General features: G+C 36.8%; 1 protein-coding gene across 1 annotated transcript in view; it reads right to left on the bottom strand.

Annotated features, from left to right (window-relative positions):
- Nucleotides 1–16,698, bottom strand: part of CNTNAP2 (contactin associated protein 2) — a 1,147,482-nt gene that overhangs the window by 438,300 nt on the left and 692,484 nt on the right. The gene's annotated exons all lie outside the window — the stretch shown is intronic.

The following is a 16,698-nucleotide window of genomic DNA, read 5'->3' as shown; positions in this document are numbered from 1 at the left end:
CTGAGCTCCTGTTTTATAATGTGGTAATAAAGTAGCTGGAACCTTAAAAAAATAGATGCATAGCCTAGGTGTAACACTTTCTGTATTTCTATTAACATGTCTCTTTATTCAATATTTGTTGAATGTCATTGCAAGAATCATGACAAATATGTATCATATAAAAGTTGCGAAATATCACTATTCTGTTATTTTCATTTCTGCCAATCATTTTGGTGGCAAAAACATGCTAACCTTTTAAAAAGTTTGTTCATTCCACAGTGCTTCGGGCCTTTCCATCTGATCTCTGTTAAAAAGCCTTTCCTTCTAAAACCTAACTGGCCTAAGTCTAAGCTAACATTTTTGTACATTTTTATTTACCATAAAATAAAGCTCAGAGTTTTCTCTGTATTTAGAGTTTATTCCTACAGAGATAATGAATACTCTATGACCACTGTTCACATAATCAAACTAGCAGTTAGAAGCACATTTGAACCATGGAAAAAATGATTTGTAGCCCCCTCCAACAACCATCTCTCTCTCTCTTCTGTGGTGGTGGCACCTCTCTCTTGTCTCACCGGAATACTCTTGAGGGTTGAAGTAGCCTGTTGTGTCCCAGGGATCTGAGGAAAAATACTATGCCAGTGACAGACTGCTCTTGAGATTACAGTAGGTGATCTAAAGGGTCTGTCCAGATAAAGAGGTTTCTTATCCTCAAATGTCAGCACAGTGGCTCCTAGGGGCTTGCTTTCTTGGTGTGGTACTCACAAACTCTCCATGTGCTCTGCGCAGCTACAACTTTAATAGGAACAATAGGGACTTGCAGAGTAGACTGTTTTAGACGGACAGAAATTATAATGCATTTTACACAAAGCAGCTCGTTCCCTGTTTTATGGCTTAGGTGTGGAGTGGAAAGCCAGCACCAAGACTTTGCTTCCTTTTGCCCTTGCTTGAAGAATTAGTTATTGATCATATAAGGATTTGCTGAAGCAGAAGTCCCCTTTTCCTGGCTGTGTGCAACCCTCTCCCTTCTGCCCCAAGGACTTAGCCTATGTCTAAACCATTTAAACAGCTATGTGGCTCATGTGTCTGCCTAGTTTAAAATATAGTTTCCTATTTTCAAAGTCAATTTACTGTTAATGAATAATCCTGAACTGACATTTCTATAGCTAAAATCCACTGTCACTTTCTATAGCAAAAACAGTAAGCTCCATAATACAAGTAGCAGTATTGCCTAGAAAAGATAAAGAACTGTTCAAGCCTCTCTCACACTGTTTGACAAGCATTGCTTACTAGTTGCCTGAACTATTCAATTCTGCTTTTTATGTCCGCAATCAGTTCACTTTTTACAGTTCTACCCATTTCTTGACTACTTTACTATTAACTTTCTTTCTTTTTCTCATATTTAGGTAATAAATTACTTATTTCAACAGATATTCAGATTTTTTAAGTAAGTATTTCATATTACAGTGATTAGTAGCTGTATTTTCCATTTCTGCTTGTATTTTGGTGGAATAAAATAAATGGGCCCATAGGTATACATCTGTTAGGATTAAATAACAGATGATGATGACTGGTAATATTAAAAAAAGGAGAGAGCATATTTTTCAAGGACAAAATTCTGTGTGTTCAAATGATTTTCTAACACCAAAGAATATCATTATACACTTACGTCAAATCAGGAACTTTACTTCTTTCAAAACATAATTATACTGTTCAAAGACAACTACTGTGTACTTTTGTGAGACAACACAATGCAACTATACTTTGCAGAGTACCTTTCATACAAACTGCATTATGAAAAGTACCACTGAGATAAGTAATAGTTACACAGTCAAGCAACAAACAATAGCAGAAAGAGAAAAACATTAAGCCATGAGAAATGGAGAAAAAATATATTCTATAAAATTTTTAAAAAGGACACAGTAAACAAGACAGAGATAAAGGCATTTCTAGGTGGTAACTGCTACAGAGTAACAGGTTGCAGGACAGCTAAAGTAAGAACCAGTAAATGAGATAGATGAGGTTGCTCCTATGTAAGCAGATGAAAGAGAATGAGTTACAGTCAAAGAGAAAAGGTCATCATTTATTTTCTGCCATTTTCTGAAAAATTGTCATTTGGCCAGTGAAGCATTAATCGGTTGGAACACGCTGACAACGACCAGTGTAATACTAAGTATGAAATATTAGGATGGCAAGTCCAAATGAACACTGTCAATACTAAACATGCAAAACAAATGTGTCAAAAGGGGTTATCTGACTAAAACATTGGAGCTTTCAATATTATAACTGATCTTGAGTGAAAATCAGAAGCCATCAGAGGAAAGTGAATATGCTTGAAGACTTCTTACTGCTCTCAGAGGTGTTACTGTTCTGAGAATCAAACAATCAGATGTCAATGAAAGATCAGAAATGACAACTGATAGTCCTTTGAGTAATGCTTCAGATGAGCAAATTTAATGTAAAAGGTGCAATATCATGTAGGAGACATCTTATTGTAGCATTAGTCACAAACTATAACTTAAAAAGGTAAAAAAACTGAAGAGAGGGTGAAAGAGAAAGAAACATCAGTAAATAAAAATAAAATAAATTAATAACTTAATAATTAACTTAAATAAAAAGGTAAAATAACTGAAGAGAGGGTGAAAGAGAAAGAAACATCAGTAAATTCTAGAATATACTGTGCCGGTTCTGAGTCTGAGCAAAAAGTAATTTTATTTACTGATTTAATGATTTTGAGAAGGTCAGACTGTACAATGGCACTGAATTAATTTACTGCTGGAGTTCTAGAGAAGCAACTGTAAAGGAATAATAAGGCAGGACTAAGGTATATAGTACTGTAAAAAAAAGCAGCAATTCTGGTATTGAAAAGGCAGATCAATAGCTCTAGACATAAAAGAGAAAAGGAGCAGATATTGCCTTTCATGTTGCAGTAGAAAGAAACATTTTAGGAGTTGGATCCCTTCTTTTCCCCAGAAATCTATGCAGCTTGTTCTTTTTGGTTTTTTTTTTTTTTAGCAGAAAAGTGAAGAGGGAGGTGAAAATATTAACAACCTTCACTAAAACTGACAGTGAATTTCCAGCTTTGATTTGCAGAAGAGGAAGTTAATAGAGTCTGTCTAAGACTGTTCTGTGCATGTGTACACATTGACTGGCACTGTCAGCAGGAAGATGTCTAGACAGCTCTTCAATCTCATAAACTTTAGGAATTTGATCTGAAAGGTATTTGTCATTTAATAGAAATCCAGGAGGATAGGTCAGTAGCATTGCTGCAGAAGTAAACGTTTTAAGTGAAAACGTAGAAGCTGTTAAAAACTGGGAGGCTGAGTAAAATTAGAATTTACAAAGAAGGGAGAAAGTGTAGTCAAAAAGACATATACAAATAACACTAGAAGCTAGATAGCACTGGAGGTCTTTTCTTAAAATTATCCATCATGTTTCATACTATTAGACTTATATCACATATGAGTCTGTTTCTTTAGGACTATCTTCTCTTATTATTCTGTTCATTAACTACCTGAAAATGAACAAAGAAAAGACAATGTTGCATAGCATTTCAGTGTGGAAGTAAATCTTCCCTTTAGATGATGATGATTCCATACAATGCAATGGGAGTTATTTAATGAATTAAACTCTGAAATCCAAATTAAGTGTTTCATATAATGCACCAGTTCTATTCAAAGAAACATCTCCCATACAATCACTGGACAGTTAGCAGTAGTCATTCTCTCACAGTCAAATCAATATTGCTGAATAGCATTTCACGATGCTGCCTTAGAAATGAGTGCTACGTAAACCCATAATAGAATAAGGATGGACTGATATAAAGCAATCAAATAAATCCTTGTGCCAACTTGTTTGAATCAGTTTTTGAACAGTGATCTACAGCAGCTCCAAACATTGATTAGATGGAATCCATACAATATCATACAGATTAATCACAACAATTGCAATGTTGTGACATGAAAAATGCTAAAAAGGACCAAAGAAAACTGTGGCATTCTTTCCCCTAGATCTAATCAATTCTGAAATAGACCTGTGATGAGGTGCCAAAATAAAAAGTTGAAGTCAAATTAACTGCTGCCATCTAACAAGTCTGACTTAACAATGAACCATATCACAATGACAGAAAAACAGAGATGTTATCAGCTGAATGCATGGCAACTGACTCACAACAAATATACGAGCAACAATTAACTTTTCAGGAAATAAAAATCAAATGCTTTTTTTCAATGTACAAAAAATATCTCCATAGGCCTGAAGTCTATAATACCTTAGAGAAAATGTCTTCTTTTGTTATAGCATGTCAGCTGAGTTTAAATTCTTGATCTAAAAGCCCTTGCAGGCAGTCTTCTGTAAAGACTGTCAAATCCTAAGAACAAATTATATACACACAACATTTTTCATATCTAGGCACCGACTTAAAGTATGGGTTTGAAATGCCTTCTTCTTTTCTCCCTCCCAAAGGAAAACTGTTGTATATAATTGGCACTGGAACACTGATTTTCTTGTTAACCAGCATTGCTTCTAAAACGTGAGTGTGTAAGTTGATTATTTCTTTTTAAGTTGAAACAAACACCAAATTTGTTGCCAACGTGAAATGCATGGGCATCATATGTATGGTTTTTCTTAGCAATTGGTAAGTCAGTATGATAGTCTGTCTCTCTCCCTTGCCCTAAACCTAACAGCAGACAATCCACATAGGTTTATTTGGTTTTCCTCCTGTTTTGGGTAGTTTACACTGCTGTCGTTTTCTAAATAGATACGCCAAATACGGCAAAAACTGGCTGTGCAGTTAATGCACGGTACTTACATTCACCATGGTTCAGTTTGTGGTCTGTGGGCAGAAGGTGCCTGTAAAATACTTCTGTAGGGCTGCTGCATTTTCCTGGGAGGACATCGGCAATTAATAGAGCCTGACCTAGAGGCTGAATAGAGCGCAGATTTCCATCTGGACACATGGGTAGTGTGGCGGACAGATGAATGAATTTTTTGCCTTAAACATTTCTTGGTGCATGGGGTGCAGGCAGGCCATAACCCCGAACAAGCCATCTGTCCCTGGCGGAAACAGGACTGGGCTGCTGCGACTCCCAAAATGGTCTCCCTGCGACCACCCAGGACACACCGAGCCTGCACTGAACGAGACCACAATTGGGCAGAGACTTTGGGACCTGGACTGTAAATTATTGCCCGTTTTTAGCACAACTTCTATAAAACCTGCTTGGCATGAGTGGCTAAATTTGCTGAAGACTTAGGCCACACTCCCTAGTTCTGTGAGAAAGGGCCCCAGAGCTGGTGCAGGCAGGAATGATAAGGGAGTTACCAGCAATTTGCATTCCTGTGCACTGCTGAAACAGTGCTAATTGCTGGAGTTACCACCTCTTTGTCAGGACCTTGAGAGATAATGGCTGGACCCAAGAATGGAGACACACCTGTCAGCAGAAACGCAACAGTAAACGGCCTACCTAGGGACAGTGATGAGACCCAATAAGGAGCAGGAGACCCCAGACCCAAATATTACTATTGGTCTGAACTACCACGTGAGGGGTGGGAAAACTTAATTTGAAAAAGCTATAATTGCCGAGGGATTTCTTTGTTTGCTCCCTCGTCTCTCTCTCTCGGCTCTCGCTCCTCGTCCCTCGTCGGAGGCACCCAGCTTGAGCTGTGATTCAAACGGAGTCAGCGGAACATCATCGGCCTCGGAGTGGTGGTAGCTAGCTTCTTCTCTCCTTTTCCAACTTTCTCTATCTTTTCCCCTTACCCTTGTTCCCCTCTTCCCTTCGCCTCCCCTTTGCCTTCCCCCCCCCCCTTTTCTCCCCACTTTGTGGAAAATAAAGTTAAAAGGTTGTACGATATTTGACCGATTTTAGCGTCTTAATCTCGTCCTTGGGATCGTAACGAAACCCTCCCGACATTGGATCGGGACAGTAGTCTGAGACAGAGCTGGACACTGTTGTTCCTACCGCAAACAATTGGCTGAGGAGCCTTGCATACAACCATTAGGTACACGTAGCTACACTGCCTCCTCTGCTGCCAATCTGAAAACTGATTCCAAAACTGGTTCCCACAGCAAGTGTGGCTGAAGACTACGCTTGTACAATTAAGCAAATACATTGCATCTCAGAGGTGCTAAACAATCAGACATCTACTGACTTTGGCTTCCCTCAGCATCTCTTAATAAACAGATCATTTGTCCAGATCTCTTACTATTTACGTTACTTAAGATGACTTTATTTACAATAACATTTTTAAAATGTCTGAATGCCTTATCCCTCCTAATAATATAACAGGCCATTCTGCTGGTTCTTGAAATTGTTATCCTAAATGGCTTAATTTTAGAGGTCTATTTCAACAACACAAATCATAACCCTACTAAGCGTGTTTTCACCATTTTTTCATTCTTGTGACCTTTCTATAAGTTGCTTCCACAGAACGTAATCATTTTCATCAAAATGATGAGTTTCATATAACAAAAATTGCAAGAAATAATCAAGCAAGTGAAACATTTGTTGAAAATACTGTAGCATAGGACTGATATAAAAATTGTATTTCTGGGTAGAAATACTGTTATAGCCATGGCTTCTTTGACATACATATACTTCATGGTCTAAAGGTTGTTCTTAAAAACAGCAAACACCAAATAGATGATTCCTACATCTATAACTGAAGGATAGTTCCACTAAGTATTCTTAATTATTAGGTCTTCTAAAAACCATCTCCAAAATACTTTTTTTCTGGAATCACTCAGATAAGACCCTTCCTTATGTTTAATTAGTCATTATCATATTACACCAGGAAAAATAGAACACATTTGAAGCACAGATTAAGTATTTTCTTTCTGGTAAAATTCCATCCTATTCATATCTCTCCTAATCTAAATCTCTATTCAATATCCATTTCCTTTCTGTACTCCCTTCTTTAAAAACAGCTACTATAATCTAATCTATTGGTGACATTTACAGGGAATGAATGAAGATCTGTTTATTCAAACCTACAAGATTGTATTAGCAAGTTCATTTAAACTATCCTTCCAGGAAGGCATCAAGGATAAGCAAGTAACATCTGACATATTCCTCCAGGAGTTTTTTCTTTCTAATTTCTCAGAAGAAACCTGGTTAGGTTTTAACTCAATTTCTCATCAAAAATTGCCACCTGCCTTTAATTTGATGCACAACATAAATCTGCAGACTCACAAACACTAAAGTGCATAATTATAATCTCAGACTTTTTGTGCTATAGCTTTGAATCCATTCAATGTACGGTAGAAAGGAAGGTTGAGTTTACCAGAAAACAAGTTTGATCTGCAACTGGAGAGGCAGCGTTCAAATCATTATTCAGCCTCCTAGTTCATGTGTGATCTTGGGCAACCACCACGTGATCCCAAAAGTATTTATGTGCCTACAGTTAAAGTTATATAGAAGGACACCATCTGGTTGCTTTGCCACCTGAAGTTTACATCAGAAGCAACAGAAATCTGAGCTTCCCTTCACTTAGCCATTATCAAACCCTCCCAGATCCATACCTGCATCTCCTGTGCCTATGTACAACACTGTTTATGCATTTTGCATTAATCAGGCATTGGATAAAATGCTTAAACACTGTTGGAAGCAGGGACTGTATGTCAGGTTTTCCCCTCATTACTGCAGACTTGCATACCTTCTTATCCGAGATGTCTCTAGGCTGTATCTGCCTACAATCATCTTCTCAATTTCTTGCTCAGTATTTTTGCTGTGGTTAGTCCAACTCTCCACGCGTATGCTTGCCCACTCACTCTGCAGAGCATCCAAATACCTCCCTTGGGACTTTGCATCCCACTCCCACAGGCAGAGGCACAGAAGTTAGTGAGCATCATCACATATAAATCCTGTATTGGATCTAGGCTTCTGTCTTCCTCTAGCTGCATTTTCCTTAAAGGAAAATGTGATAAACAAATTATAAATGTTGAGGTTCTCAGAAATGTTAACACTGATGGCCACAAAAAAAGCCTAACAGATGATGTGAATCTGTTGCCTTCAATGTGCTAATATCAGAAACGGATTTGACTACCTTAGTTTTGTTATTAGGCAGTACTCTACTACCCTGCAAAACATCTGTGAATTCAGCATCTCAGAGAACTACAAGATGTAGCACAGAACAATACTTTCCTTGATGGATATACACTAATTCTTCGAAAGAGTCTAAACACTAGCAAAGAATCACTACCAATGGAAGTTCAGAAACAATGACCTCAGTGCTTCTTTTGGAAAAAAGGAAGCAGGAGAGACACAGAGACAGTATAAGAACAAAGCACATATCTAGGAAGTATTATTATTATCTCTTTCCAGTGATTTTGTAGTTATGACTTGTCTTGAAATTTCTTCCAAGCTTTAAAGAGCACCCTTTAACTATTAAAAGGCTACCTCTAGCCTATTACTTCTACAACTCAGTTCTTTCTATACTCCAAGTATTATGAATATTATGCATAAAAGACAGATTTCAGTAAACTAGTTTTAAGATGATAACGATTCCTGAAAAAAAAGGAACCTCATTCCAGCAGGAACTCTACAGCAAGCTAATTTGTGCTAAAAATCAAACCCCACTCAGAAATAGCTAACAGTCTCTATTTACAACAGTGTTTTATGAAAGATAAATTACTTCCTTTGGACATTTTATTGCATGTCTGTTTGAACAAGAGATGTACCAAACATTTATGCTAAGAGTGGCATCTGGTCAAACTTATTACTACTGAAAGCTATCGCCAGATTATGAAAAGGTTATTACACTGTCTTAACAATGCCCCTTGTAACAGACATAGTGGAAATTCTGGTAATCCATTAGGATCTGTTGTCCACCAGTTTTAGATGCATATACTTCCAATGAACTGATTGCATTTATTCACAGCTTGGTATCCGACTACAAAATATAACTTAAAATCTTAAAACTAGTCATAATCAGCACTGTACTGTACACATAGAAACAATGTCTTCAGCTGTTTCATTTCTAGTCACTGAAAAATATTTAAAGCATATGTCATAACTACCTACCTGGTATTAGCATGATGTCATATCTACACAGTATTAGCATGCATATTATATTAATTACAGCATATAATCAGTAAGTATAGGTACAGTCTATTTGCTTGGATTGTGATTATCTATTTTCTTTTAACAGGGAAAGAAAGAGATAAGACTTCAGATAAGACTAGAATTACATCATCCTCTCACTTGCATTTATGTTTGTAAAATGTGGATTTCTCAGACAGGAATATTATTCATTTTCAAGTGAGAAGATGATGTAATTCTAGTCTTATCTAATGGCTAAGAGCAATAGTAACATGAACAGTTCTTGAAACAACATCCCAATTTTTTTTATTGGTTAAGATTTTAATCTTAATTTTTAAAGCTCAGATGACAACCCATTTTTGTTTATTTTTGCAAATGATCGTATGGTGATGGCTAATCATTAAGAAGAATGGCACTGTTCATCCAACAGAAGGACTGTATTAATCACATAAAAATAAGAATAAGCTTTCTGCATTACATGCAATTTATTTCAGTTATGAGTTCATAAGAAGAGCTAAATGAAGAACAACTTCAGAGGGTCATCAAAGCGGCTTGGCTTCAAAACTCAGCTGAATAACCAGATAGTTACTGTTTCAAAGGGATTATTGTGGGATCAGGTCAATATTTACCATCTAGTCTTGTGAGAGTACAAATTTCATGTCAAAGAGAGAGCTTTGTGGATGTTTGCTCAGTGTTCATCTCTTCCTCACAGGAGGACAAAAATAAAATAATAATTGAGCATGAATGTAATACAAGCTGCACAAACAAGCAAGTCCCCTGAGTAAAGTAATGCCTTTAAGAGAAAACAAGAAATGAATCCCCACACAAAGCTTTTGGACTTGATTTTATAACTTAGAGATTACTCCATTTGATTAAACTATTCCTCTATCATGGGTGGGTTAGCAGATGACAAAAAAAGCAGATGTTCTGCCAAAATAGCTTTTAATATTATTTAAATAAAGATTTTAAAAGTTTGTCTCTGTTGACTAACTGTTTTCAAAGTCTTGCCCAATGGATCTTACCCAGATTAGTAAATGTAGGCAGTTGTGTACTTGTGTGGAATTAACCTGCCCTCTCTTCATGTATTGAACATAAAAATCATACAGCTATGGTCGCATCTCAGACATCAGCAGCATAGTAAGTGCCTGTCTCTTGGCTCCATCTCCCATTCCCAACAAACGCAACCAGAGGAGCCTCTAATCTGTCATCATGAAATGTTGGTCGCATAGCAGGACAGAAGACATATTAGCATGGTGCTTCCGGGGAGCAGAGAGTGATGTGCTAAGCCACACCAGGAAGCACCTGCCCACGCTCTATGACTTACTATGCTACCACAAGACCTCATGACAGTGTTAAGCAGGGGAAACTTGAAACGTGTTGCAAAATGCATGAAAAGAAAAGCAAAAACCATCACTACATTCATATGAACAACGTATGTACACATCAAGAGATGATTCCGTGGAGGACAAACTGTTTCTCCTAGCATTTACTTCCAAGTTTTGTCTAAGTAAGTCGTATCACAGCAAACATCCTCATAGGGGACTGTGCTGGCCTGTTTATATATATGTATACACATATACATGTATAATTTATATAGTTTATATATATACACATACACATATATACATATATGTATAAACTTTGCTGAAGAGAGAGGTGCATGAAAAAAGACGTTTGTTGAATCAAATGTATGTGTTTGGGGGTGTGGGGTTAGGTAGAATGCCACGGTGTGGGGTTAGGTAGAATGCCCCGTTCACACTCAGCCCTACACAGCTCACTTTTCCACGTGACCTAATCACTCATTTGGACTTTGATTTGTCTGCTCTCATCAGACTTGCCATATATTGTCTCCGCCTAGAATATCAGGTCGTCCAGAAGAACTCTTGTTTTACAGCCTCCCCCTCCTTGCTAGTATACCTAAATGATAACCACCTTAGCTTTTGTTTTGCCAAGAACAAGTATTTCTTATGGACAATAATCCACCTGCTCAATAAAACGGTATGTGAATAACACATATATATTTTTTAATCTCAGAAAGTTTTATGGAAGAGTAAATTGCTCTCCACACAGCTCTAGCGATTACCCTACTTGACATGGAATGGTTTTCGCCTTCATTCCTCTTTCAAGCACTGACAAATGCCAGTTTTATCACTATATTCTCCACAGTCAAAGCTCAGACTGGATGTGGTTGTCCTTGTTCAAAGACCACCCTACAGAGCTTCTTTTTCAGGCTCAGGAGAGAACAACCTGAATAGGGAAACATTTTAAAGCCGCTGCTGCTTTCATGGCTTGTTTCTCAAAGTTAATGCACACTTTTCATGCTCAATCAAACAGGCAATGCACTATATCCACCTGCCCACCTTATTTTAGAGCTAGCAACTGTAGGTCAAAGGAATATCCCGCTGACCTATCTTCAGACTGAGCACAATGCTGACAAATCCTAAACCTCTGAAAAAACTTTTGTTTTTTTCCTCCTCAAAGCCTTCCCTAGCTTTACAAAGCAACACAATTAATGCAATGAGCATTTGGTAAAATGACCCGCTCGCTTACAAGTGATGATGTTTGCACAACAGAAGCTGTGCCCTTTCTTTGTCCATTTCAGACTTTAATTAATTAATTAGTTATTTCCAAAGGATTATGATTACTTGGATCATAATGTATATCAAGTATTATTTCCACATGAGGCTTACATTACATCATTTTAGAAGGACCTAGAATGTTTTTCTTTTTAATTAAAAAACCCACTCTTTTCACTGCCAGAAAGGAGTAGGATGATCTTAGAAAAAAGAAGAAAGTTCATGATAAAGCCTATGCTATTATAGTCACTGAAACACATAGGAAACTCATAACTATGACTGAATTGCTAAAAATAGCTTGTAACAATTCACTTAATTAGCCTTAACAATTCACTTAATTAGGTCCAACAGATTATTTTAAAAAATCTGCACTTGTGCTGCTGTTTCAAGGACCTCCTTCTAATTAATGAAAACTAAAAGTCCAACCAATTTCTTGAGGATATCAAAGTGCTGTATAGACTTCTTCAATCAAGCAACTATATTATATCAGTATCTTATCTCTATAACAACATATATTCTAATTCTCATTTGCCTTAATTTTTACTAAGTTTTGAAAGTTAAAAACTGGCAATTAAGTGGGATGAAGACTGGTTATCAACTCATCCAAATTTTTCCAACCACATGCAAGAGAGAAAGTTTTCACACACATGGGAAAACCCAATTCATTCACTTTGCTGGTGTTTCTCACCCATATCCCTTTCCCCCCCTATTTTTACAGTTTTCCACTTGTTTTAAATGTGAGAAAGTGCAGATTTTCTCATATTAAAAAAAAACTTGAGGAAAAATAAGATGTACTATGAGGAGAAAGGTAACTAAAATAATCCTATTTTGTGGCCAGCTCTGTAGAGTTTGTAAGCTGCCAACTCCCTACTGACCTATGTGAAATAATCTGGCAGTTGTCACGCTGTGGTACATAGGGGACAAGTGCCACAGTATTAAAAGCACAAGCACTGTCAACCTGAACGATCACCTCTGCCTAGAAATTCACTTTTTTAGACTGAGATGTATCATGAAGTAGATGCATTTGAAACTTGAGTAACTCTCTTGTTCAAAGACAGCTTTCATCTCCATTTCCATTCCAGAATTTTCTATCCTTTCAAAGAGAAGAGGTGGGGAGAGGGTACCCATAGGAAGTGGTTTCCAACTATACGGCCAGTCATGTCTCCTATTGGCAATGCAGGCTAAAGTCATGGTACGGCTTCAGCTTCTCCACAGTCTTATTTTACTTCCCTTTTGTGGGCTCATCTTGGGAAGAGGTCAACTGTCAAGCAGATTTTGCTTTAAGTCTGGAGACTGGCATATCATCTGGTTCTTACACTGATTACTACAGGAAGATGTTTGTCTTATTCCTCACTTAATGCCTCGCTACTGAACTAGCAGAGGGAGAGGCAGAACAGAGGAAAGCCAGAAGTCTATATAAAGAACTAGAAAATAAGAATATTAAGACTATTTACATTGATCATTTTTAATTCCAAAGAAACTCTGTATTGCTGCAGGTCATATTGAAGCCATACTCATGCACTAGTATGCTTGTTGTGCTTTGTTATTTAAAAGAATTAATTCAACTTTTGATTGGCAATCACATAGTCTAGAAAATGTGCTTGAACAGGATTAAAGGAGAACGCTAGCATTCTGTCTTACAGAGTATATTACCACAGCAGGTGAGCAATAATCACCCAGAAAGGTACTGCTGGACCTATCTGATTACTACATTAATTCTTTAATGTGAAAATATTATAGAAAATAGGCACCTAATTCATTTCTGTGATAGAGAGAATCATATAGTTTGCACATTAATATAACACTGGAAGTAGCTACATGAAAATTCTTGGTGCTGCATTCTGTTTTCCATTTCTGTCATTTCACATCTTCTGGTACTCTGACAGAATTCCTTTAAAATTGACATATATACTGCATAATCCACAATAACATATTTAACTCAATATTTGGAAATCATTTTAGCATCTCCTCATTGTGATCCAGGGCTTAAAATCTATAATTTTAGCTACAACAAAGTCAGGAGAACTTAAGAATTCTCTGAGGCTGCTGGGATAAATTAGTTGTGAATAGTAATTCCTGTTCAATGTCCTGTGCTAAAATCCTAAAGTACAGCTGTACCATCTGGACTGTAACAACAGCTCCGTTTGTTAATGGTAAGTAAAGGATGTGCACAGGGACCTGTGCTGTCACTAGTAGTACAGCATGTTGATTGCTCTGACAACAATGCAACTTCCATTGCTAGTACAATTAGAGATAATTAAGATACAGAAGCAGGGGTGATTATTTTTTCTCAATAGTATTTTAACTGCCTGTAATTATTACTGTATATATACCTGCATGTAATGAAATTATATGCACTTACACTGTTCAGCCACCAATAGGAAGAGGATGTTCCTTAGCTTTGGTGTTTCCCTGTAAATAAGATCTCAATTTGTAGACCTAGACACAGTAGCAAAATGTCTATGTGTATAGGGAAGAACTAAAATAAAAAGATGCTGGTTCAACATATCTTTTTCCCAAGTGCAACACCCTACTGTGACTAATTTTTTAATGTTTTAGAAAAATATTGGAATTGAAATGCAGAAACCCTTTCCACAGAAGGCATTCAGCTGACACAACTTGGAACGTCAGAATAGACTGCTTCCAGGTCAAGCAGAATATGAGAACTCACCAGGTTCTGGACCTTTTGTCTTAGTGACCTTATTTAGAAAATTGTCCCCTCCTTACTATCCATTCTGGCTAACAATGAAAAATGCCACTGTTTACAACAAGAAGTTTTTTCCCCCAACCAAATGACTGAAATCTGCAGTAAGAATAATTCAATTTGATGGCTTATCTTTTTGCCCAGTGGGGGTCTTCACTGAAGTGTGGCCATGAAAGCAATTTTCATGCTGATGAAGACAGAAGCCTTTATGATTCAGTGCCAAACAAGTAAAAAAGCAGGAGGATCTTAGTATCACAGGCACATGAGTATCTTCCCTTTTTAAATGAAACGAAATTAAGCTAACACAGCACACATGGTATTGTATCTTTTAAATAATCCCACAAATAGAAATATTATACATAGTGACATACTTTAACAGAACTACTTGTAAATGCTTGTTTGCAGATGTTAATAGGACAGCCTGTCTTACTGAGATCCAGTCAGATCTACAGCTTGACATTATCACTTCTTAGTCAACGGGTTTCTTTTAAAGTGTAAGCTACAAAAAAGTAAACTTGGTCACTTAAAAATGACAAACTAAATGTCATCTGAATCCCTAAAAAAAAAAAAGAAAGAAAATTCTTCAGATGCTATTCTAATTTCCAATTTTTATATAACTGTTATTCTGTTTGCACCACAATTGGATAGTGCTGAGGAAAGCATAAATTGTATAGCTTTAATTTACATAATCCCATGAATATCAGGGTCCTAGGTTTCAAAAGAGAAACAGAGTGAGAACATTTTTCTTTTACTTACACATATCTATTGAAATGATTTAGAGCTATAGTAGTATTAAAGACAGAGAAGTCTTCAAAAATAAATTACTTGACACATTGGAAGCTTTAAGTCATATTTTGCAAAAAGACATTGCAAAGGTCTCATTCTGATTAACTTAACTGTGATGATGTAATTATTTCTAATAGATACTGGCATAAATAGGATCAATACAAACTGTCACATAAGCCTAGATTTATCCACCACTTAAAACAGAGACTTAACTAGATGTATTTTCACATCCTTCCCTCCAAGTGAGTCTACATTTCCAAAACCAAATATTCAACATAAAATTAATCAATTCAAACTATCAAATAATAACCATGGGAGGCTTTCCTAATTTCAGTAGTATGGGAGGAGATAAGACAAACTTCTTCCCTATGATACCAACTCTTAATTTACTTCCCCTTTTCTCTATGACTTCAGCCTCAACAGGTACGTGATCTAAAGTAATCTAAAATGCTTTGACATGCCAAAACATCTCACTGGTATTCCACCAAAACATGCAGCACACTGACATTACGAAAATGATTTATTGTAGACTTGTGTCTACACTTCAGGAAGAGAAGGCATTTTCGGAGACCAAAGCGGTATGCCTTCTTTCATTTTTACAAATCAGTTTTTATCTCTTTGAGATTCTCTTAGCCTACAGTAGGAAATAAAAAGCACATACATTTATTTACTAGAACTATGCAGATGTTATTCAGAGCCATGCAGCTTGTAGAATCTCCATCCTTGGAGGTATTCAAAACGTGAGTGGACAAGGCGCCGTGCAGCCTAATTTACTTTGAAGTTGGCGCTGCTTTGAGTGAGGGTTGGACCAAATGACCTCCAAAGGTTTCTTCTAAGCTAAATTATTCTAGGATTCTATGATCTTATAATCTTTCTTCTTTCAAAGCAGAATTATGAAAACGCATTTTAAACTTCCTAGCCCACTGGCAATTGGTTTAAAACATACGTAATTTTCATGAGAAGCCAAGATGCCTGCATTCAGAAACTGTGCCACTTGTTCCTTCCCCATCTTTCCTAGTTTTTTGGGTTTGTTTGTTTGACAAAGAAGATACTACTACACAGAAGCAATAAAAATGAACAAAGATAAGTGGCTGGAAAGTTAAGATTCAAAGCAAAGGTCTGCCATAATTCTGAATTTCTCTTCTCAGTTTAGGCAAAAATCTAAGTATTATTTTAGAAAAGTTTGTGCATTTATTATATACACTATTGTGCAGGCATGCGCACCTGCTTATCTTCTCTGAGGTATTCGGTGCTGTCAGGAAGCCTGAAATTACAGTGTGGTTCCAGGAGACTGCTCTTCCACAGCTTAGTGGATCTCAAGCTGCAGCTTATCCACCTTGGAGGTGACATTGCTTGTTTCTCTAAGGAGTCAGCATACTGAACAACCAACATAGATTTAGTCCCTTTAAATCAGATAATCTGTATTTTTTCTCTTGTGGCCTGACACTAACTCATTCTTTTTTTCAGTTTAGGAAATAGGAGTAAGCCTCTCTGAACTATCCACACTTATGCTTTTTTAGTGCGATGAACTGCAGTGGCACTTGAGGTTCTATTCATGCAAGAAGTTGAATTCCTAGTTTCTATTTATTTATTTTTATTTTCTAGAAAAGTAATC

This window comes from Dromaius novaehollandiae, chromosome 2 (genome assembly GCF_036370855.1).
Source record: "Dromaius novaehollandiae isolate bDroNov1 chromosome 2, bDroNov1.hap1, whole genome shotgun sequence".
NCBI classification, from domain to species: domain Eukaryota; kingdom Metazoa; phylum Chordata; class Aves; order Casuariiformes; family Dromaiidae; genus Dromaius; species Dromaius novaehollandiae.
Note: the sequence above shows the minus strand (reverse complement) of the source record. Positions and strands in the feature narration are given on the sequence as shown.